General features: G+C 42.5%; 1 pseudogene; it reads left to right on the top strand.

Moving 5' to 3' along the window:
• Positions 1–23,376, top strand: part of LOC150018945 (glutamyl-tRNA(Gln) amidotransferase subunit A, mitochondrial-like) — a 102,352-nt pseudogene that overhangs the window by 45,951 nt on the left and 33,025 nt on the right.

Here is a 23,376-nt window from a genome sequence, read left to right on the forward strand (position 1 = left end):
CAGCATCTTAATAAAAATTTTTCCTGAAAACACAGCAACATAATAATAATTTTTATCAGAGACTAGTCCAAATAAAACCTCTAGCTTCTCGACTTCCAGTCAAGATGGAGGCATAGACAGACACATTGCATCTCCCTCCATGGCTAAGAAGGAATACAACTACCTCAAAACTAGAAACAACCAGAGGTTCCAAAAATCCAACTACGAAGAAGTCCAGCAAACAAAGATATAAAGAAGAAATGCTCATCCAGACAGGTAGGAGGGGCGGAACCAGGGCAGAGAGGACATGGTATGGCAGTGGCAGCAGCGGCAGCAGAGGCGGGCCAGCAGAAAGTATAGTCACACATTTTAAAAAGTCAGGAGGGACACCTGGGGAGCATTCCCAGCTCCTCGTCAACCTTGCAGGTCACAGTCCCAGCACCAGGGAAAATCAAGCCTCATTGCTTCTGACTGAGCAGACGAGTGGGAGTTGGGTTGGAGGCAGAAACTGCCAGTCTCTCAGCAAAGTCCACTTGTTTAAAGGGCCCCCACAGTCCTAGAATGTCCGCAGACCCACCCACTCTGGGGACGATGGCCAGGGCAGCAGCTACAAGGGCGCCAGTCCAGTGCGGAAGTGGGAGAGGTACCTGGAAGAGGAGCGAGTGCTGGGCAGGCAGCATTGTTCTCTCTCGGGCCCCTCCCCCACATACAGTGCCACAAGGTGGTGAAACAGGTCGCCCTGTACTGTACTGACAAATTCCTAAGCTTCACCCCTTACAACATAACAGGAGCAACAGCTCTACCTGGGACACAGAAGCAAACAAACACAGGAGCCTATAAGAATGAGGAGACAGAGACATATGGCCCAAAAGGGAAAACGGATCAAGGTTCCAGTGGGAGAACTAAGCGACGAGGAGATAGCCAACCTAACAGATGAGGAGATAAACAACCTACCAGATGCAGAATTCAAAACACTGGTGATAAAGATGCTCACAGGCTTGACAGATATGCTTGAGTATGGCAAACACATAAGAGAAGAAGTGAAGGCTATGCTAAGTGAAATGAAGAAAAGTCCACACAAAACCAATGGTGAAGGGAAGAAAACCGGGGTTCAAATCAATGACTTAGAACATAAGGAAGAAAAAAACAGTCAACCAGTGCAGAATGAGGAAGCAAGAATTGAAAAAAAATGAGAAAAATTTCCCAGATTTTGTGAAGGAGATGGACATACAGGTCTGGGAAGCACAGAGGGTCCCAGGCGAACTGGACCCAGAGGCGACCACACCAGGACGCATCATGATTGAGATTCCAAAGGTGAAAGATAAAGACAGAGTCCTGGGGGCAGCAAGAGAGAGGCAGAGAGTTGCCTACAGGCGGGTGCCTATAGGACTATCAGCTGATTTCTCAGAGGACACTTTGCAGGCAGGAAGGGACTGGCAAGAAGTATTCAATGTGATGAAAGGCAACCTGCAACCAGAATTACTCTATCCAGCAAGGCTATCATTTGGAATGGAAGGGCAGCTAAAGTGCTTCCCAGACAAGGGAAAGCTAAAGGAGTTCATCATCACCAAGCCATTATTATATGAAATGTCAAAGGGACTTACTTAAGAAAAAGAACATCAAAACTATGAACACTAAAATGACAGCAAACTCACAACTATCAACAACAGAATCTAAAAAATAAAAACAAAATCCAACTAAGCAAACCAGAATAGGAACAGAATCATAGGTATGGGGTTAATTGGAGGGTTAAGAATAATATAGGAAAGGGTGAAGCCAAAAAATTTATATGCACGACCCATGGACATGAACTAAGGGGGCTGGGATTGCTGGGGGGAAGGCGGGTACTGGGTAGAAGGGAGCAAAGGGGGAAAAAATTAGTACTACCATAACAATATAATCAATAAAATATACTTGAAAAAAAAAAACACCTCTAGCTTCTCCAAAAACATCGGGTTCTTTGGGGATCGGAACTAGAGAAGAGTAGACGGTTATAAAATCTCTTGGCTCTAGAGATCCCTCTGCTCACCCAGTATTTAAAGTCCCTGGGCCTTATCAACCAATTTCAACTTCATTTAATGCCTGCCGAGTTTCTGTAGCCCACAAGTTCCTGAATCCTTTCTCAGCCTGCTGCTTGGTTTTGCTAGAGTTCTTCTGATTTACCAACCACAGATTCCTGCAGAGAGTAATTACACAACAGTTTCAATAATCTTTAACACTTGCAGAAATAACATCACGCTTACCCTCACACCAAGCTAAGAAGGCAGGGATGAGTACCTCATTTAGTAGATGAGGACAGAGGGTCAAGGGACGCAGTCCATATCATGAAGAAAGACCAGATGAATATTTATGTCATTTATCCCCCAGGTTGGGGATTTCTCCCCTATTCTACCCTCTTTTGCTGTGCATGGGGGCCTAGGAGAGGGCAGGGAGATGGTAGTAATGAGGTCTCTTTTCATTAGTCTGAGCACCATAAGATAGGTTGGAGGCCACAATTCCTTAATCAGCCTAGTCCAATGTCTGAAGGCTCAGGATGAACAACCTGTCTGCTGCAAATACCACTTCAGCTTCCAGGAGCTGATCTGCACTTCCCTTGAACAGAAATACTGATCTTCTGTATTCTTTTTTTTATAGACTGCTCCCCCTCCACCCCCATACAGCTTCCTGAGGAGCCCTGGAGTTTTCTGAATAAAGAGCAGGGCAAGATAAATAAAGAGGCACTCATAGCAGCAGCTGCCTCAGGACCGTGAGTTTGGAAGTCCCAGCTGGTCTCTCAACCACAGCAGACCTTCAGCAAGTTATTCTCTCCAGAAAGACTCTGCGTTTGTTTTCTGGGACTACCATAACAAATACCACAGACTGGGGGCTTAAACAACAAAGATTTCTTTTCTCACAGTTCTGAAGGCTGGAGGTCCAATATCAAGATGTTGGCAGGATTGGTTTCTCTAGGGGCCTCCCTCCTTGCCTGCAGTCTTCCTGCTGTGTCCTCACGTGATCATCTCCCTATGTGTGCACATGTCTTGTATCTTTGTGTCTTAATATTGTCTTATAAGGACAGCAGCCATATTGGATTAGGGCCCACCCTAAAAATTCCTATTTTAACTTAACGCTTTAAAGGCCCTATCCCCCTTCCCCCAAATGTAGTCACATTCTGAGGTACCAGGGATTAGGGCTTCAACATATAACTTTCAGGGAACACAATTCAGCCCATAATATGCACAAAGGTCCAGTGGGGTGGAGTGAGGTCTAGCTTCCTACACTGAATATCTTGTTGCCCTCAGTGAGATCATATTTTCCAGACCTTAGCCCTACTCTCAGAGGGATGGCTGAGATCAGCCAATGAGTGTGAGCCTCCTATTCATAGGAGTCACTCTGCCCAGGCATCCAAGAAGCTTGCCTTAGGCAGATTCTGGCCCAGTGTTGCACATAAGCCCTACCTCTAGTCTTTTGCTCATCTTTTCCTCTCTTTTAACAAAACATTCTCTCAGATAATATTAAAAGAATAATATAAGGGCTAACATTTATTAAAGCTTACTCTGTGGTTAAACATTATGTTTATATAAATTATTGAGCTTTATTATTATACCCATTATATAGATGAGGAAACTGAGACTTGGAGAGCCATCTGTGCAAAGCCACATAGCTAGTTTAAGGGATCTTGGAAATTATATCCTTCACTACACAGATGAGGAAATTTGGAGCTCAAAGGGTTTGTCAGAGAGGATCTGGCCCCATCTTTGACAAAGGAATCTTGGATGCTGACAAGGAAAGATAGTGGGGGGCTTGAAGAGTCCTGAGTGTCCCATAGAAATTGCTTCTGCAGATCTCAGTGTGGTGAGCGAGCTTTACCAAGGGATGACTGGTTCTAGGACTCAGGGTTCTGAGGGCAGAGAGGATGAATGAAATCAATGGCAAGCTCTCTTCCAGACAGGGAGGCTAATTAAAATTCAGCGCACCACACCCTAAAAAGATATCCCAAAGATAGAAAAAAGGTGGCAAAAGACCTTGAAGATGACTCAGAGATGAGGAGGATCTTGTGTTGGAACAGGGCCTGAGATGGTAGAGATTTGACATGGGTCTGGAAGGCACCCTTTTAAGTTCAACAGAGGTATAGCAGAGGAAATGCTATTTTATACAGTGGTTCCAAGCTTTGTCGCTGATTTTATGTAATCTGAAAATATAGTCAAAGCCTCAGAATTTTAAACTTAGACAGGCCTTCAGGACTTTATAAGAGGTCAGATGAATTATTCATGGAAGGTGCATTTGAAGGAAAAATGCCTGAAAGGAGTGGCAAGGGAAAGAACCAATTTAGTCAACAAAAAATGACCAAATCTACCTTGTAGAACCTGCTCTGACCTTAACAAGTTGTGTGTTCTCTGACAAGTAGCCTAAACCTCTCCAGGTCTCAGTTTGCATAGAAGCAAACTGAGGATGTTAACTACATGATGTGTAAGGGCCTTGCCAACTCCAATAGTCTAAGATTCTGTGGTCCATGGGCAGGGGGAGACATCAGAGTGGCTAGGATGGTTGATAAAGGAGGTTGGCGGTGCCAAAAGTAGCCTTCGTGGGTTTTGATTAGAGAATACCTTCCATGAGAGCACCCTCTGCAAAGAATAACCATTGGGTGATGATCAGAGACCTGAAACTGTAACAGAACCCCTGGGCTGCTCTGATTGAAACAGAATCCACTGGTTGTTTAGTTAGAGGCCTGATTACCCGCCGCCAGAATTATAACTCTCAATGCCAGAGTTTGGTGAAAAGAAAAAGAACTGTTTATTTGCACATAGTTCTGTCTCCCGATCCCAGACCTGGCCAGTCTTAGGAAAGTCAGAAGCACCGTTTCCCTACTTCCTAGGCACAGTTCAGTTTTACCAGTAGCTGCCAATCACTCAATTCTGATTGGGGAGGTCCTTTCTGTGCTGTGGTGCCCTCCAGCTCTCAATGCAGAATCGCCTGGATTCTTAGCCTCCTTGTAAACTGCCCTCTTCCTGCAAACCGCGTGGATCTCCTCTCCTCAAAACCGCATGGCAAGAGCCTCTTCTTAAAGCAGCCTGGAGAAACCTGCTCATCCAAGCCACATGGAGGGAGCACCCGAGAGTGAGAGAGAGCTAAAATGTCCACAGCTGCTTATATATCCCTGACTGCGTCCTCTGATGCAGTGGTTGTTGCAAACAGTTCTGACCATTCACAGAACCTTACGTAGGCTCTGTCTGCTTCTTCCATACCAACCCACAGTCCAAGACCCCTCCCATCTTCCTGAGCCTTGGAAGTTTCACAGCAGATCTTTGTGCAACGAAGTTTCCAGCCACTAGCCCCAGCCATGCAAAGGCATCCTGAAAGCTGCTTCCTTTTCCCTATCTCCCAGCCACAAACTCTGGGGTTTGTTTCTAGACTCCCCTGTTTCTGTAACAAAACCATTTGGAAAGGGCTATTGTATGACCCAGTATATCATCCTTTAGAAGGACCTATTTAGTGGTATAAATTGGAAGGCAAAAGGGAAGGCCACCTGGTGGAATAAACAAACTTTAGAACACGAGAAACCTGGATTTGAATCCCAGCTTTGCCATTTACTCATGCTGTATCTTTGAGCAAATTACATAATTTTTCTTTGCTCAGCTTTCTTACTAGTAAATTGGGATAATAATACATTCCTCCCGGAGTTGATGGGAAAAATAAAGTAGATAATACATATAAACATTCAGCACAATTCCTGGTAAATTGTTAATCCTTATTACATGGTTATTTCATATTATTATTATTAGTTCACAGTAGATACAGTGGAAAGATGAGACAGTCCAGTTCAGCCAGGATGAGCTATGTAACACTCCCTCTCCAAGCTGGGCCTATCTCCGTGGATGATGTTGCAGGTTTCCAAGAAACTAGAATCTGAGGCCTGTCAAGTAGCATGTCAAGTAGCAAGATGGTTATTTAGTTAATTAATGGTCTAAGAAAGAGCTGAGAAGCTGAGATAGGCATTCCAGAATAGAAGAACTTCCCCACAAATGCAAATAAATCCATGGAGCAAATGCAATTACATTTTTACTGCAATATTTATGGAAATCTTTTATTCTTCAGTAGACTTACATTTAAGCACAAATGAATTTAAAGGAACAGTTGGGAGAATATTAAATGTTCTAACTAATTAAATATTGCAATTAATTCTAATTATGCCATTGATATTCACTGAGCTACAGAATATGTCGCTTACAGAAAAAATAACCCTAATAATTGATGTGATGAGTGCTGATGCCATTTCTGATTTCCCTAATAGAGTTGGACTATTTGTAAAAAGTAAGTGAATATCAATAACCATAAATGATCTTCTTGTCTGAGTGAAAACTAGCTCAGAAAAATGTTGAAAGCTGTTGTCATTGTACATCCTGAAAGTTTTATTTATGTCTCTAGAAAGAGGAGTTTCATTGCTAAAACAATGCATACAGAATTTCACAACCAGTCTCGTTCTCTGTTGAATAACTTAATACTCCCTTGTATGCCTCTGACATTGGTTTGGAAAATGATGTTGGCTATGTCGCTGGAGAACAGGCCCGCTGGCCAGGAGCTCATGAAGAATGTAGCACAGGAGCTCCAAACCCAAACCAGGGAACAGCTTAAGTGTTCACGATATTCTGAAAAAAACACCAGGAGGCCTAGCAGATGTGGACCTGCTGTTTACTATTCACATTACAGGGGAGCGCACCGACGGTGGCAGGTTGGTGTGAGAGAGACCCCACTTCCTCCAGCCTGAGACTCGTTATAAGGGGTCCCAGAAAAAGGAGGCACATGTCTTATGCATGACTCTAAACTATATTACCTCTGTGTAAAAGAGTCAAGAAGCAGTCACAGACCAAGAAGCTGCCCTCAAAAGGAGATAAGGAGGGAGTTATAGTCCATTGCTAAAACAACACACATTCCTTCTGGCCAGTGGCCATCTGACCAGCCCTCAGTCACGAAAGGGAGAAGGGCCATGTCCACTGACCCCACAAAGAACTTGAACAGAGCATGAAAGACACTGGTGACAGCAGAGACAGGCTGGGGTTCCTGATTCCAGCTCAGAACTTGGTAATGGATTAAAACGGGGGGAAAAAGACATGATCAACTGCATGCTACTGCTTAAAGTGTGAAAAATAGGTTGCTGAAAGATAAACACCAGTTCTCAATGCAAAAGGACAACACTGCACCAAGACTGAAATAATAAACTGGTGCAAAGTGGGGTATACTGGGACCTCTAATGGTCTAGGGCTCACCCATCCCACTAGCCTATAACCCTTTCCAGTTGTCCTAGCTTCTGGTTGAGTCTCTGCCTCAGGCTGTCTTTTTGTTATCTTGTAAACTTTTTGAGCTTACCTTGCAAAATGGTTAGCCTTGTGAGGGAAGTGATATGGAATCAGGTTCTCCTTATCTCCCCACAGGACATTCCTTCTTACACAAAGAAGCATCCTGTGTGAGGCTGAGTACTTCTGGGCTCCAGGAACGAGATAAACAGGGAGTCCCTTAGTCTCAGGGAGCCACGTCTGGAGCTGGCTACCACCAGGTGGGCAGAAGAAAGTCTGCAGAAGGCTACAGTCATTAGCAGTCTGCCAATCAGATTTTGAAGACCATGACTTACAATTTATATACACTGGGAGGTGATACATCTAATGGATAAGGGCACGGGTTTTAATTCAAATTCTACCTTGAATTCTGCTGGTCAGATTACTTAAATTCTCTGAGGCTCAGTTTCTTCATTCATAACATGAAGATAACTGTACCTTCTTCCATGATTGTGAGAGGAGATAATGGGATAATCTATATACAGTGCCTGGCTCATCATAAGTGATCTACCAAGGTTACTGATGGCTGCAACTGCTCAGCTAATATACCTGGTACCTTGGATAGTACCTGGCACACAATATTTGTCAAATATATTTGTTTGGTTGTCCCTGGGATCCAGAAGGATCGTGGGAAGAAGGATGACGGGACACAGGCAACAAGGTAACGGGGAAGAAGTAGGCTCCCTGCACAGCTGAGAGGTCAGGCTGAAGCTGCCGGCTGGATGCAGCTGGCAGTTTTAATGGATCCAGATGTTACCTTCATTGAGAAAACAGAACATTATAGTCGAAAGGTTGCTTATCAGCATTCTGCTTAGTTTACAACTGAGAGTAGGAAGGCTCTGATGGCCGTTAGCAGTTCACAGCCACATAATAAGGAAATGGTGACTTCAGATCCAGGTTCCTGGTCAGGCCGTTGCCTATGGTGTGCACAGCTCATTAAGGTTTGTGGCAGCCCTTGATTGTGACTGAGGTTTGACATCTCCAACTGTTTATCTAACCCAAGATGGACAGGGCCACCTGCCTGTGAAGATGACTGCCTCAGCCCCAAAGACCTCCTGAAGAGCCCAGCAGTTCTTCCCAGCATATCCTATAAGTCTCTGAGGCAGGCAGTCTTCTTTAGCTGTGACAGAACCTTCCATGCCATGGACCTGGAGGAATGCAAGGCCATGGCTGCTGCTTCCTGGGATGAACTCCAGTCTCCCCATTTGGCCTGTCTGTCTCACTATGTCTCACTGCTCACTGAAGTTGTGAGGCACTGCTGAGGCTGATGTGAGTTCTTTAAAGTTCACTTTTGAAACAAGAACATGAAGTTACCTGGAATGTTGGGCTCCTAGCTTGCTGAGCTCTGCAGCTCTCTGTGAGACTGGCTGCTGCCTTCAAAAAGAATAGAGCCGTCATTCTGCAGGAGGGTTTAGATGATAATTGGGTTTTTGCCTCCAAGGAATTGGAAAGGTGCTAATCTAGTGACTCATGAGCTGCATATAAGAAAAAAACTTATCCTGGAAATTAAACTGCACCATGTTTTCTGAGTGCCTCATCTCTTTATTTTGGTAGAGAGGGCAGGCTGGGGCTTAGCTGTGTCCTGGCAACACTACTGGAGTGACCACATATCCCTGCCTCCCTCTAAGTAAGGTAGTGTGCAGAAACAAGGAGGGATGGACACCAGCCACATGTCTGGGGCGGCAAACCCAGCCCAGGCTACTGATTGGGGAAGGAGAGCTGGCCGGTGGGTGGGTTTGCAAAGAGACAGTCATTCTGAAATCAATGTTAGAACTTCCCAAGGTTGGGTGAGTGTGCAGATGTGAGTGCACATGTGTACATGTGTGCATTCAGGTTTGGGTGTTTGTGCTCATGTGGGTTGGTTGACCCCTGTGGGCATGTGAGCAAGCATGTGTGTGTGTACACACATGTGCCCTGATGTGCGCAGACCTGCAGCTTTTCTTTTGGCCTGGGCTGTAATTATTTCTGCTTTCTCCATCCATGGCATAGTTTTTGAACTTTGAGTGACTCAAGCTGAATTCTAATACCTGGACTTTGTGTCTTGGTACTTGGGGAGGAGTTGGAGTGTCAACTGGGCCCCCTTTGGAGAAATGCAACCCCTTTATCTACCCCTAAAAGGAGGACAGCTGGACCTAACCCCACCAGGAGGGTCAGGACCTGGGACTGCCCAACACCTGGATGCCTTCAGAAAGGATTCTCTGTACTCCACCCTGCCCCCCTTGTAGCCCCTCTGTCACCTTCCTGCCCTCCTTTTGCTTGGGCACATCTCCTTCCTAGTCCTGACTCCTATCCTCTTCTCATGGGGTCCTGCCCTCTATGGAGCCCCCAACTTTGGTGTGCCCCCAGGACGTCTGGAGCCCAGAAGTGCAGAGATTCCTTTCAGCCAAGACTCTCCCAGTCCTCCTCCCCAGCAGTTCCCAGCCTGAGTCACAGTCCCCTCGAGGCTCTCCTCCCCTTCCCCTCCCACTCCTTTCATTAACTTCATTGAAGCTAATAATCCTGCTGGCAATTCAATTGTCTCCTCTTAATTCCAATTTCCTTTTGTCTCAAGAGGTAAATCAGCTGAGTGAAATGGTGACACAGCCTCCCACGTATTAATCAGGGGAATATTATGAGGTGATATAAACACACCTTCAGCATCAGGGTTCTGCTCCTGCCTCCCCTCTCCTTTTCCCTCTTCCCCTCCTAAGTTTCAGCTAGACCTGAAGGGTGTCCCAGGGTTAGAACCTGCTAGTTGTCCCACCTCCCGTCACTCCTGCACCCCCTCATCATATCAGTCACAGAGTCACACAGACTTACCTCCTGACTATGCCTCAAATCCTCCCACAGTTCTTCCCTCCCCACGACCACTTCTCAGTCCACACCACCATCCGCTCACATCTGGATCATGGTGACAGCCTCCAAACTGCCCGACCTGCCTCCAGCCTTGCCCCTGTCAGGTCCTTCATTGTACAGATGAAGGACACCTTGCTCCTTCTGAGTACTCATCCTGATTGGGCACCACACAGCTGCCTCTGGCACATTCTCCTTGTCACCTACTGAGTTCCCACTTCTCCTCCAGTTTCTTGGGCATCCTTTCCTCCAAGAAGCCCTCTCTGACCTGCAGGACTGGCCTGGGGAGCCTTCTATGTGTTCCCATAGCACGTTGGACAGATTGTTAAACATCCATTGGCTATGCTAGATTACAGCTGCCCATTGCTGGTCTGGTTTTCCCACCATCCTGCCTTCCAGGTGAGTGAGGCTTTAGAGTTGAAGGTGGTGGTTGGGGGATAGCGGCAAGGGGATAACTATGAATTGGGAAATATGCACAAGAGTTGGCCAAGTTCTTTATTACTATTAGGCTTTTTATTGTTAATGAAGCTGGATTGATGAGAATGACTTTCTTACAGAGTGGGGCCCCCCAGAAAACCCCAGAGCCTGTGGTTTGGAGGATGGGGGAAGGGAAACAGCTTTCAGGATGCCTTTGCATATCTCTGGTTGGTAGCTAGGGTCTTAATTATGTAAATGGCTTTGGTTCTTCCACAGCTCAGAGGAATAATGAGCAGTTAATAAGCAAGGCCTGTGGAAAGTTCTGTGAATGGTCAGAACCAGTTGCCACGCCTACGGCCTCACAGTCCACAATTAGGGATTTAAGGAAAGGGCAGCAGACATTTGAGGAGGAAGAAAAGAAGAGAGTTCCACGCTGCTGGGAGAGGAGAATTAGGCGGTTTACAAAGAGAAAGGGAGAGAAAGAGAATCACGCAGTATTGCAGAGACATAGAGGAGAGATCCATGCTTTCTTTGCAAGGAAGCTGGCAACTCCACAGATCTAAATCCACATAATCTTTAAATAAACAATCCTTTTTTTCTTTTCACCAAACTCTGGTGTTGAGAGTTATGCTTCTGGTGATGGGCAATCAGGCCCAACATAACTGAACAGCCCATGAGGTTCTGTAACAGTTAGGAGTGCTCCACCAATGAGAGCTTTAGGCAAGACTTTTTATAGAGAAGAGGAAGAAGCAAAGCAAGGAAATTATTTGACTGTCTATAGCTTAAACAGTTGCATTATAGCTTGCTGTTCATGACTGGTAGTCCTTAGGTTCGACTTCTTAACCTTGAGGCATTACACATTTTGGTTTGCTTTAGAACAAAAGTTTAATTGAATAAATTTGAACATTTCATCGTCTTTATTGAGCAATTTATGAATTGGACAGCATCCCATCTAGCAAGTAGAGAGGAGCTCCAAGATATTGGGCAGTATGGAAGGTTTCTATAGGCAGAAACTGAGTGGGACAAAAAAGTTATTAACAAAAGAAAAAAAATGATTATTTCAAGCAAGGATACCTTCCCTTAGGTGAAGGCAAGGGTCTTATAAGGCAGATTGTCTCAGCTTCCTCTGGGGCATGGAGAGGGCCCAGGTGACAGATTACCTCATTGGTACTGACCAGATAATTCCAGATTGACCTATTAAGATTACAGTACATTCCTGGAGAAGGTTGAGACTGCAGTTAGGTAAGGTATTAACTCTAGGCTCAGTATCATGGGCTTTAGCACAAGGGACTCCATTTGGGGCCTGTGATTTTTCTCTTTCACTGTAGGCTACTAAGGCATTCAAACCACCTCACTCTGATGGCCTCCTTGTTTAATTAATTGAACACCAGTAATGATCAGCGCATATAGGTTCCTCTTTTAGGGGTTGGCAAGAGTGTGGTGTGGGAGAGGTGAAGGATGTTTCTCCCTACATGAACTATCTCTGGCTTGCATCAAATCCCAGCACCCACCCCAGAGTCAGGCACACTACATATGATTGATAAAAGTGTGTCAAGTGGAGGAAAAGTCTTACATTTATTGGCTTCATCAAACCTTGGAGCTAGAAAGGATCTTGATGAGGAAACCGAGTCCTGAGAGCAAAGGTGACTGACCAAGGTCACAGAGATAATCAGTATCCCCTTCAGCCTTCTTACTACAGGATTCTACTTTCTGGTCAGTTCTTCTCTTGGGAACAGGGAACATGATTTGTCCCCAGAAGCTAACATATCTACCTTTAAGATGCTGGAATTCAGAAAGGAAAGCAATGCTCTTGCCTTCTAGATATCAAAGCCCAGGAGTCTTAATGACAGGCTAGATGTCATTAATGTCACCAGATCTGCCTACCTCTCCATTCCTGCCAGCTCTGTCCTGGCCCCACACTGAATATGCCCACCCAGATTGAATGCCCTATTGAATTCCCTTGGCCAAAATGCTGTTGACATCCAATCCTTCTTTGCACACAATAATAGCCACCTATCTTGTGGTATTTACAAATATATTTTTTCCAGTTATTGTAACAACTTCTAGGTGGAAGAGAAAGTTCTGTCATTCCCTTTTACAGAGGAGTAAACTGAGGCTTCTTGAGTTCATAGATTTAGAAGCTACACAGAGGCTTGGATCCAGATATGGTTGCGTCAAGGAGAGGTTTAGGCTGATTCAACCTTTTAAAATCTTCAGATTATAGTTTAGTTCCCTGCCTTATTTCTTTAGAGTCTCAAATAATTTATATAGCTGTTTCAAAAGGGCTCCTTTTACAAGATCCCATATTTGGTAGTTAAAATAAATGACCACACAAAATTCTATCTAAGCATGTTTATAGCAGCTTTATTCATATTACCAAAACTTGTAAGTTGCTGAGATGTCTTTTAGTAGCTGAATGGATAAATAAACTGTGATACATCCAAACAAGAGAATATTAGTTATTGCTAAAAAGAAATGAGCAGTCAAGCCATGAAAAGATATGAAGGAACCTTAAATGCAAATCAATAAGTGAAAGAAACCAATCTGAAAAAGCCACATGCCATATAAGTCCAACTATATAACATTCTGGAAAAGGCAAAACTATGGAGACAGTAACATTAGGAGGTAGGGAGGGGAGGAATGAAAGGTGGAACACAGAGGATTTTTAAGGCCATGAGACTCCTCTGTATGATACTGCAATGGTGGATACATGTCATTATACATTTGTCCAAACTCAGAATGTACAACATCAAAGTGAACCCTAATGTAAATTATGACTTTGGGTAATTATGATGTCTCAATATTTATCATTAGTAACTTATATACTACTCTGGTGACGGATGTTGGTTTGGGGAGAGCCTATGCATGTATGGGGCAGGAGGCATATAGGAAATCTCTGAACATTTCCGTCAATTTTGCTGTGAACCTAAAACTGCTCTAAAAAAATAATGAAGTCTTAAAAAATGGTCTCAAGTTCTTAGCCACTCCTTCCATTGAGAGGGGGAATCTATGTTCCCTCCCCTTGAATCTATGTGTGATTGTGACTGCTTTGCCCCAGAGAATAACAGAAGTAGAGATGCTTTGAGGTTTCTGGGGCCATAAAAGGGCATGCAGCTTCTGCTCAGTTCTCTTGAAACAGTCACTCTCTGGACGTTTCCCCTGAGGGTACTTTTTCTTGGAGTCCAGCTAATAGGCTGTGGGAAGCCCAAGCCAGATGGAGAAGCCCTATGTAGGCACCTGTTTGGAAGTCCCAGCTTAGCCCAGCCTTCAAGTCATCCCAGCCCAGGTACCAGACACAGAGTGAAGAGGCCTCCCGATGACTCAGCCCCAAGCTGTTCACATCAACCCCCGCTATTTGAGTTTCTCATCTCAGGCTCCAGATTTCATAGAGCAGAGATAATCCTTTCTTGCTGTTCCTTGTCCAAATTCCTGACCCATAGAATCCCTGAGCATAATAGTATAATTTTTGTTGTATGCCACTTAGTTTGGAGTGGTTTGTTACACAGCAACAGATGACCTGGACATCATGGCAGACCAAAAGGTCATGGGAACTTGCTTTCTTAGACTCCCTGTGAAGTTTCTCCTCAATCGCACGCAAGGTGTGAGCTGAAGGTCCATGGCATTGATTTCCAGGCCTGAGTGTGGTGGCCTGGCTACTTTACCTTTCCATCCTGCCAATCACTTGGTGAAAATGGGAATAAATGGTGCCATTAATCACCTTTTCCCCTCCTTCCTCCCTCCATCTTTCTGAAGGTGATTGCTCACTGTTCTCAGCACTCAGCCATGTGCAAAGTGGCCTAATCAATATCTGCCTCTGAGCCAGCGCTTAGGGGCTGTTAGTGTGTCATTTGTTGTACAAAATGACTGTATTGAAGATAATTGTAAGTGACAAATGCCCACTTTGACACGCAGCTTTCTGTAGGTCAGGTAGAGCTACTACTGTGCATCCTGCATAGGTGTGGGGAGGGATCAGGACACACAGCCTGGGACTGAATGTGTAGGATGTCAGAAGGAGTGTGTGTGAGGGAGGGGAGGGGAGGAGAGTAATAGGGAGGAGGGGGAGGGGTGGAGGGAGAGGAGAAGAGAGGAGAAAAGTTTGGGGAGGGCTCTGACCTATTCCGTCATTCCACTTCTAATTCCTACATGGCATCAGACAAGGCTATGAAATAATACGAAAGGGTTAGGGCTGCTTTGGGGTGTTGCTTCTTTTTTATCCCCATTTATTTTTTTACATGGGGCCCAGGGATGATGGTACTACTCCCTTCCCAATTCCTTTCTTTAACCACCTCCCCCAGGAACTGGGTAAGAAGAAAATGAATGGTCAGTGCTGATCACAACCACCAGGGAATGAGGAGAAAAAGCACTGACCTAACTGGGGCAAGAGAAGAATCTGCATGAGCAATTAGGTCACCAGTTAGGTTGTGACTGCAACACACATTTTGAAAATAAGCATTTTTTCCCATGCCAATGATAGTATATCACAATGCTGTTCTGCTCCATGGGGTTGTTTTTTTTGTTTGTTTTGTTTTGCTTTGTTTTCCATTTTACAGTGTATCTTGTAGACTGTCCTATATTGACACATAGAGAAAGGTCCATTTTTAATGAGTGTATATAAAATTTCATTTTATGGATATACAATCACTTATTCATTCAATCAGCTTCCTATTAGTGGATAGTTAGACATGTTTCTCAAACTTTACAGTGCATATGCATCTCTGGTGATGTTGAAATGTGGATTCTGACTCAGTACGTCAAGGGTGAGGCCTGAGGTTCTGTATTTCGACAAGCTCTTGGGTGATCCTCTGGTCCATTGACCACCCTTTGAGTAGAGAAGATTCAGACCATTTTCCATATTTTGCCGTTATAAACAATGCTGCAATAAATATTTTCATAGGTGCCTTTTATAAGGTGTAATTCTATCTATAGGATAAGTGCATAGAAATAGAATTTCCAGGCCAAAAAATGTATGTGCCCTGGTAATTTGATGGATTTTGCAAACTGTCCTTCCAGGACTGTCCACTCTGCCAGTCCTGTATAAGAGAGCTTGTCCCCCACACCCTTGCCAATAGGGAGTGCTATTAAACAAAGGTGTTTTCATTTCTCCTTAACATTTTTTATTTTATTAATTTAGAGGAAGGGGAGAAAGAGAGACAGAGAGACATCAATTTGTTGCTCCACTAATTTATGTACTTATTGGTTGCTTCTTGTATGTGCCCTGCCCAGGGATCAAACCTGCAACCTTGGCATATCAGGATGATGTACTAACCAACTGAGATACCTGGCCAGATCTAGATGTTATATTATTGATGCACAAATATTTTGGGGTGTTAGACCTTCATGGTGAACTGTAGCCTTTATATAAGGTGTGGTTTTTGTTGTTCTGTTTAACACTTCTGCCTGTATGTTGACCTCAAATCTTCATTTGCCTGTTGTGACTTTGTCCATGCTTTCCTTTATAATCCTGAATATTTTTGTTTAGGATTTTTCAAACCTAAAATTAATTTATCAATTAGTTCACTTGCATATGCATATTTAAAGTCACGTATTATATAAAATCTTAATTTAGACCTGCAGTCTCTTCCACCCTCATTATTTCATGAAATCATATTGTTCAAATTCTTCACATGCATTTTCAAGATTATGGTTTCCTTCTCACTATTAGAGGTAACGTTCTGAGTCATTTACCCCAATTTTTCTAACCACATCATCTTCACCCCCTTCTAAAGGTTACAGTACCACAAGTTTTGTGTCCCTATGTGTTGTCATTGCAAAAGTTCTCCCGAGCTATGAATCCTTGTTCCTTAGCATTTAGTTGTTTCATCCTTTTGTCCTGTAGCTGTCTTCTTATGAGCTCCTCAGTGGATCTACTTACAGCACTACTTTTCCCCTTTCATTAAATTTATATTTTTATGAATAGATTCAAATAGCATGCATTCTATGAGGCTTGTATTTTAAAATATTGTAAGAAAAATTCCTCAGTCCTTTCCAGCCACAGCTTTTGCACTCAGACAAACCAATCACTTTGAATTCTTTTAGCTTTTCAGACATTTTCTCTATATTTCCAAATAACACATTCATTGCTATTTTTAATGTTTTAAAGTTTTAGATACTATCTATTGACTTCCTACAATAGAAAATTGTGAATTTAACTCACTCTGCTCTTCTCTATTTTCTCTTAATATAGTTATATTACAATTTTTGGACTAAATAAATATTCAATGTTTTTTTTATTATGATTCTATAAATATCATTTAGAGTTGAGCTAAGTGGGAAGGTGGGCCCTGGAAGGGCAGTCTCATGATTAACACGCAGTCCTTGTTTACAGCTGGTGTCCTTGTTTACAGGGTAGCATGCCCACTCTGTCTGGGCCTTTCTCTCAGCAACCTAACCCTCCTTTCTGCCTGGCTTTGGGGAGAGGGACCTAACCGCTGGTTATACAGACTTTGGGTCAATCCCATAACTTTCAGCTTCCACTGGGCCCTGCCTTAAAGGTCCTTGGTTCCTCCTCAACCGGAGTTTCTCTGGTATCCTGTCTGCTAAAATAGTTTTGCTTCTGCCTTCCCCATTCCACTGCCATCCATGTGGGCAGTTAAAACCAGTTCTTTAGTCTGCTAAATTTCTTTCTTTTCTTAAAAACATATTTTATATATTAATTTTTTTAGAGAGAGGGGAAAGGATAGAGAAAGAGAGGGAGAAAAACATCACTGTGTGGTTGTCTCTCAAGCACCCCCAACTGTGAACCTGAACTGAAACCCAGGCACGTGCCCTGACTGGGAATTGAACTTGTGACCCTTTAGTTCACAGGCCAGTACTCAATCGACTGAACCACACCATCCAAGGTCAGCTAAATTTCTTTTGTTTTTTAATTTTTTTTTTATTTTTGGTTTTTAAATTACAGTTGTCACCTTTTCTCCCCATTTCTCTCCCCCACCCAACTCACTGCCTCTCCCGCAATCATATCGCTCCCCGTTGTCCATGTCCATGAGTCATTTATACAGGTTCTTTGACTAAACCCTTCACTTACTAATCCCCCTTCTCTCCCTCCCCCCTCCCCCCATTGACTGCTATTCTGCTCTTTGTTCTATTTAGTTCTTTTGTTTGTGTTGTTCTTTAGTTTCCTGTATTAGGTGATATCATATGGTATTTTTCTTTCTTTGCCTGGCTTATTTCACTAAGCAAAATTCTCTCTAGTTCCATCCATGTTGTTGCAAATGGCAGGAGTTCCTTCTTTCTTTCTGCTACATAGTACTCCATTGTGTAAATGTACCAGTTTTTTGATCCACTCATCTACAGATGGGCACTTACGTTGTTTCCAGCACTTAGCTATTATAAACAGTGCTGCAATGAACATAGGGGTGCATAAGTTCTTTTGAATTGGTATTTTAAGATTCTTCAGGTATAATCCTAGTAGTGGAATCGCTGGTTCAAAAGGCAGTTCCATTTTTAATCTTTTGAGGTAATTCCATACTGTTTTCCATAGTGGCTGCACCAGTCTGCATTCCCACCAACAGTGCAGTAGGGTTCCCGTTTCTCCACATCCTCGCCAGCACTTGTTGTTTGTTGGTTTGTTGATGATGGTCATTCTGACTGGTGTGAGGTGGTATCTCATTGTGGTTTTTATTTGCATCTCCCTGATGGCTAATGATGTTGAGCATTTTTTCATGTGTCTACGGACCTTCCGTAGTGGCTGGTTTGGCTCAGTGGATTGAGCGTCGGCCTGCGAGCTAAGTGTCGCTGGTTCGATCTTCCAGTCAGGGCACATCAGAGAAGGAAAACTCTGACTCCAAAAAACCTCCGCTGCCTTGCGGCATACCTCTTCAGGGGAAAGGCTAAGGGAGTAAACCCCGACAGAAAATCCGGAGCCGGAGTCCCTAAGGCGGTTTGACGTTGTAGTCAATACCGGCAACTCCTGCGGCGCACCTGAAGCCAAGCTGTATTGACTCCGTCTTTCCCTTGGACCCTTCAGCTGCGAAGAGAGGGGGGGTCTGCTGCATGGGCAACAGCAGACCCTCCATATCACCCTGCCCAGGCTCTGTAGCTTCAGCTCCACTGGAGAGGACACTCCAGCATCATCGCAAGATGTCGATTCAACACGGGAGGAGACAGATACCGTGTCACTCCCGAGTCGGACTGCACAACCATTCTCGGAGGTGCAGATAGACTCTTGAGAAGCTACACCATCGTCTCTCGAGACGGACGGCTGCCGACGACGACGACGACGACGACGATGGATGGACCTTCCGTATGTCCTCTTCGGAGGGGTGTTTGTTCAGGTCCTTTGCCCATTTTTTAATTGGGTTGTTTGTTTTCTTGATGTTGAGTCGTATCAGCTCTTTATATATTTTGGAAATCAGTCCCCTGTCTGTGATGTCATTGGCAAATATGTTTTCCCATATGGTTGGTTTCCTTTTCATCTTGCTGATGTTTTCTTTTGCTGAGAAGAAACTCTTTAGTTTGATATAATCCCATTTATTTATTTTTTCCTTTATTTCTCTTGCTTTAGGAGATGTATCCATGAAGAGATTGTTACGTGAGATATCTGATATTTTCTTGCCTATGTTTTCCTCTAGGACTTTTATGGTGTCATGGCTTACATTTAAGTCTTTGATCCGTCTTGAGTTTATTCTCGTGTGTGATGGTCTAGTTTCATTTTTTTGCAGGTCCCTATCCGGTTCTCCCAGCACGATTTGTTAAAGAGGCTCTTCTCACTCCATTTTATGTTCCTACCTCCTTTATCAAATATTAGTTGACCATAGAGGCCTGGGTTTATTTCTGGACTCTCTATTCTGTTCCACTGATCTATATGTCTGTTCTTATGCCAGTACCAGACTGTTTTGATTACAGTGGCTTTGTAGTATTGTTTGATACCTGGTGTTGTGATTCCTCCTGCTGTGTTCTTCCATCTCAAGATTGCTTTTGCTATTTGGGGTCTTTTTTGGTTCCATATGAATTTATAGAGTATTTGTTCTAGGTCTGTGAAATATGTCATTGGTATTTTAATAGGGATTGCATTGAATCTGTAAATTGCTTTGGGTAGTATGGCCATTTTGATGATGTTGATTCTTCCCATCCAAGAACATGGTATTTGCTTTCATTTATTTGTATCTTCCTTAATTTCTTTCTTCAATGTTATGTAATTTTCAGAGTACAGGTCTTTTATCTCTTTGGTTAAGTTTACTCCTAGGTAGTTTATTTTTCTTGTTGCTATAGTAAATGGTATTTTCTTTTTTGTCTCTGTCTCTGATATTTTATTGTTGGTGTACAGAAATGCCTTCGATTTCTGTATATTTATTTTGTACCCTGCTATTTTGCCAAATTCACTTATTATATTGAGTACTCTTTTAGTGGAGTTTATAGGATTTTCTAGGTATACTATCATGTCATCTGCATATAATGAAAGTTTTACTTCTTCTTTCCCAATTTTGATGCCTTTTATTTCTTTTTCTTGTCTGATTGCTGTGGCTAGGACTTCCAACACTATGTTGAATAGGAGTGGAGAGAGTGGACAACCTTGTCTAGTTCCTGAATTCAGGGGGAATGCTTTTAGTTTCTGTCCATTGAGTATGATGTTGGCCTCAGGCTTCTCATATATAGCCTTAATTATGTTAAGGTATGCTCCCTCTATTCCCATTTTGCTGAGTGTTTTCATCATAAATGGGTGTTGTACTTTATCAAATGCTTTTTCTGCATCTATTGATATGATCATGTGATTTTTGTCTTTCATTTTGTTTAGGTGATGTATTATATTTATTGATTTGCGAATATTAAACCATCCTTGCATCCCTGGAATGAAGCCCACTTGATCGTGATGTATGACCTTTTTGATGCATTGCTGGATCCTGTTTGCCAATATTTTATTGAGGATTTGAGCATCTATGTTCATCAGTGATATTGGCCTGTAGTTTTCTTTCTTTGTTGTTTCTTGACCTGGTTTGGGGATTAGAATAATACTGGCTTCATAGAAAGAGTTTGGGATTTTCCCCTCTTCTTGGATTTTCTGGAATAGTTTGAGGAGGGTAGGAGTTAGTTCTTCCCAAAATGTTTTGTAGAATTCGCCTGTGAAGCCATCCAGTCCAGCGCTTTTGTGTGCAGGGAGATTTTGGATTACTATTTCAATTTCCTTCTTTGTTATTGGTCTGTTGAGACTTTCCACTTCTTGATTCAGTTTTGGAAGGTTGTATGTTTCTAGAAATTTGTCCATTTGTTCTAGATTGTCAAATTTCTTGCCATACAGTTGTCTGTAGTAATTTCTAACTATCATTTGTATTTCTGTGGTATCAGTTGTGATTTCTCCTCTTCCATTTCTTATTTTGTTTATTTGTGTCTTCTCTCTTTTTTTCTTGATTAGACTGGCTAGAGGCTTGTCGATTTTGTTTATTTTTTTGAAGAATCAGCTCCTAGTTTTGTTGATCTTTTGGATTGTTTGTTTAGTCTTTATGTCATTTAGTTCTGCCCTGATCTTGATGATTTCGTTCCTTCTTCTTGCCCTAGGCTTTGTTTGTTGTTGTTGTTCTAGTTCTTCTAGCTTTATGGTTAGGTTTTTTATTTGCGATTCTTCTATCCTTTTCAGATATGCCTGTATTGCTATAAACTTCCCTCTCAGGACTGCTTTTGCTGTGTCCCACAGGTTTTGGGCTGTTGTGTGCTCATTATCATTAGTTTCTAGAAATTTCTTGATTTCTTTTTTGATGTCATTGTTAATCCATTCATTATTTAATAGCATGTTATTCAATCTCCATGAGTTTGGGTGTCTTTGATTTTTTTCTCTGAGGTTGATTTCTAGTTTCAAGGCATTGTGATCTGAAAAGATGCTTGATATGATTTCAATTTTCTTGAATTTGTTGAGGCTTATTTTGTGTCCTATCATGTGGTCTATCTTTGAAAATGTCCCATGTGCATTTGAAAAGAATGTATATTTTGCTTCTTTGGGGTGGAAAGTTCTATATATATCAGTTAGGTCCATGTGGTTTAGTGTGTTGTTCAATACCTGTATATCCTTGGTGTTTCTTTGCTTTGATGATCTGTCTATTGTTGATAATGGAGTGTTGAAGTCCCCTACTATGAGTGTGTTGTTGTTGATATCCTTTTTGTGGTCTTCTAGTATTTGCTTTATGTATTTGGGTGTTCCTATGTTGGGTGCATATATGTTTATCAATGTCATATCTTCTTGATGGATTGTTCCTTAAAGTATTATGAAATGTCCTTCTTTGTCTCTTTTTATTGCCCTTGCTTTGAAATCCGTTTTATCTGATATGAGGACTGCTACCCCGGCTTTTTTTTTCCGGTCCGTTTTCTTGGAATATTTTTTTATATCCCTTTACTTTCAGTCTGTCTAAATCTTTTGTTTTGAGGTGTGTTTCTTGTAGACAGCAAATATGTGGATCCTGTTTTCTTATCCATTCCGTTACCCTATGTCTTTTAATTGGAGCATTTAATCCATTTACATTTAAGGTTATTATTGATGTGTATTTATTCATTGCCCTTTGTACCTCTGTTCCTCTCCTCTCTTGTTCTTTTCTTCTTTTTTCTTAGAACACACCCTTTAGCATCTGCAATGCTGGTTTGGTGGAGATGTATTCTTTCAGTCTTCCTTTGTCTGAGAAACTCCTTATTTCACCTTCTATTTTGAATGAGAGCCTTGCTGGGTAGAGTATTCTTGGTTGTAGGCCTTTGTTTTTCATTGCTTGAAATATTTTTGACCATTCCCTTCTGGCTTGTAATGTTTCTGTTGAGAAATCAGTATGTTATTTGCTGTTTTCCTCTTGCTGCTTTTAGGATCCTCTCTTTGTCTTGAAATGTTGCCATTTTAATTATGATGTACCTTGGAGTGGGTTTTGGGGGGTTCCTCTTCATTGGAACTCTCTGTGATTCCTGAACTTGTATAACTTTTTCTCTCATCAGGTTGGGAAAATTTTCTGTCACTATTTCTCCTATCAGTTTTTCAATTCCATGGTCTTTTTCTTCTCCCTCTGTAATTCTGATGATCCTGATATTATTTCTTTTCATGCTATCCTGTAATTCCCTTACATCTTGTTCATATTTTTTTTAATCTTTTTTCATTTTGCTGTATTGTCTGGGAGTTTTTCTCTACATTATCTTCTAACTCACTAATCCGATCCTCTGTGCTTCGTTTAGTCTGCTTTTGACTGATTCTACTGCGTTTTCAGTTCAGAGATTGAATTCTTCAATTCTTCCTGGTCCTTGTTAACAGTATCTATGTCTTTTTTTATGCTGGTGTAGTTCTCTGCAAGTTCCCTATAATTTTCTTGGAGCTGCTGGTAACTTCCTTGGAGGTTGTCATAGTTGTTTTTAAGGATGTCGAGTATATTGAGCTTCTTTACCACCATTGTTTTGAATTCCATGTCTGACATTTAGGCTATGTCTATTTCATCTATCTCTCTTTCTGAGGATTCCTCTTTTCTCTTCATTGAGGGGTTATTTTTGCGTCTTACCATGTTGGATTCTTTTTTTTTGTTTTTATTTATTTATTTGTTTTTTGGGGGGGGTGATGGTCTACTTTGACTCCCCTCCTTTGTGGTATGAGATTCTTTATGGGAGATCTGGGGGTTTCAGTGGTGCAGTCTCTTTGATATCCTGAGCCTGATGTTCTTGAGTTATCCTTTATGTCATTTGTTTATGCTGTCTGGTTATATTTCAGATGTTCTTTGGTAGGATGTTCCTTCTGGCTAATTGGTTGGGAGTCACTCTATCCACTTTGTCTTGAGTTCTTTTGTGGAGATGCTGTTAAAAACACAAACACACAGCCCAGGCAGGAGACCCACACCCTCAAAAAATATCCCCCACCCTCTATCCCGCTATCATCTGCCAACGAGCCCAT

This window comes from Furipterus horrens, unplaced genomic scaffold, assembly GCF_987537825.1.
Source record: "Furipterus horrens unplaced genomic scaffold, mFurHor1.1.pri manual_scaffold_2, whole genome shotgun sequence".
Taxonomy (NCBI): Eukaryota; Metazoa; Chordata; class Mammalia; order Chiroptera; family Furipteridae; genus Furipterus; species Furipterus horrens.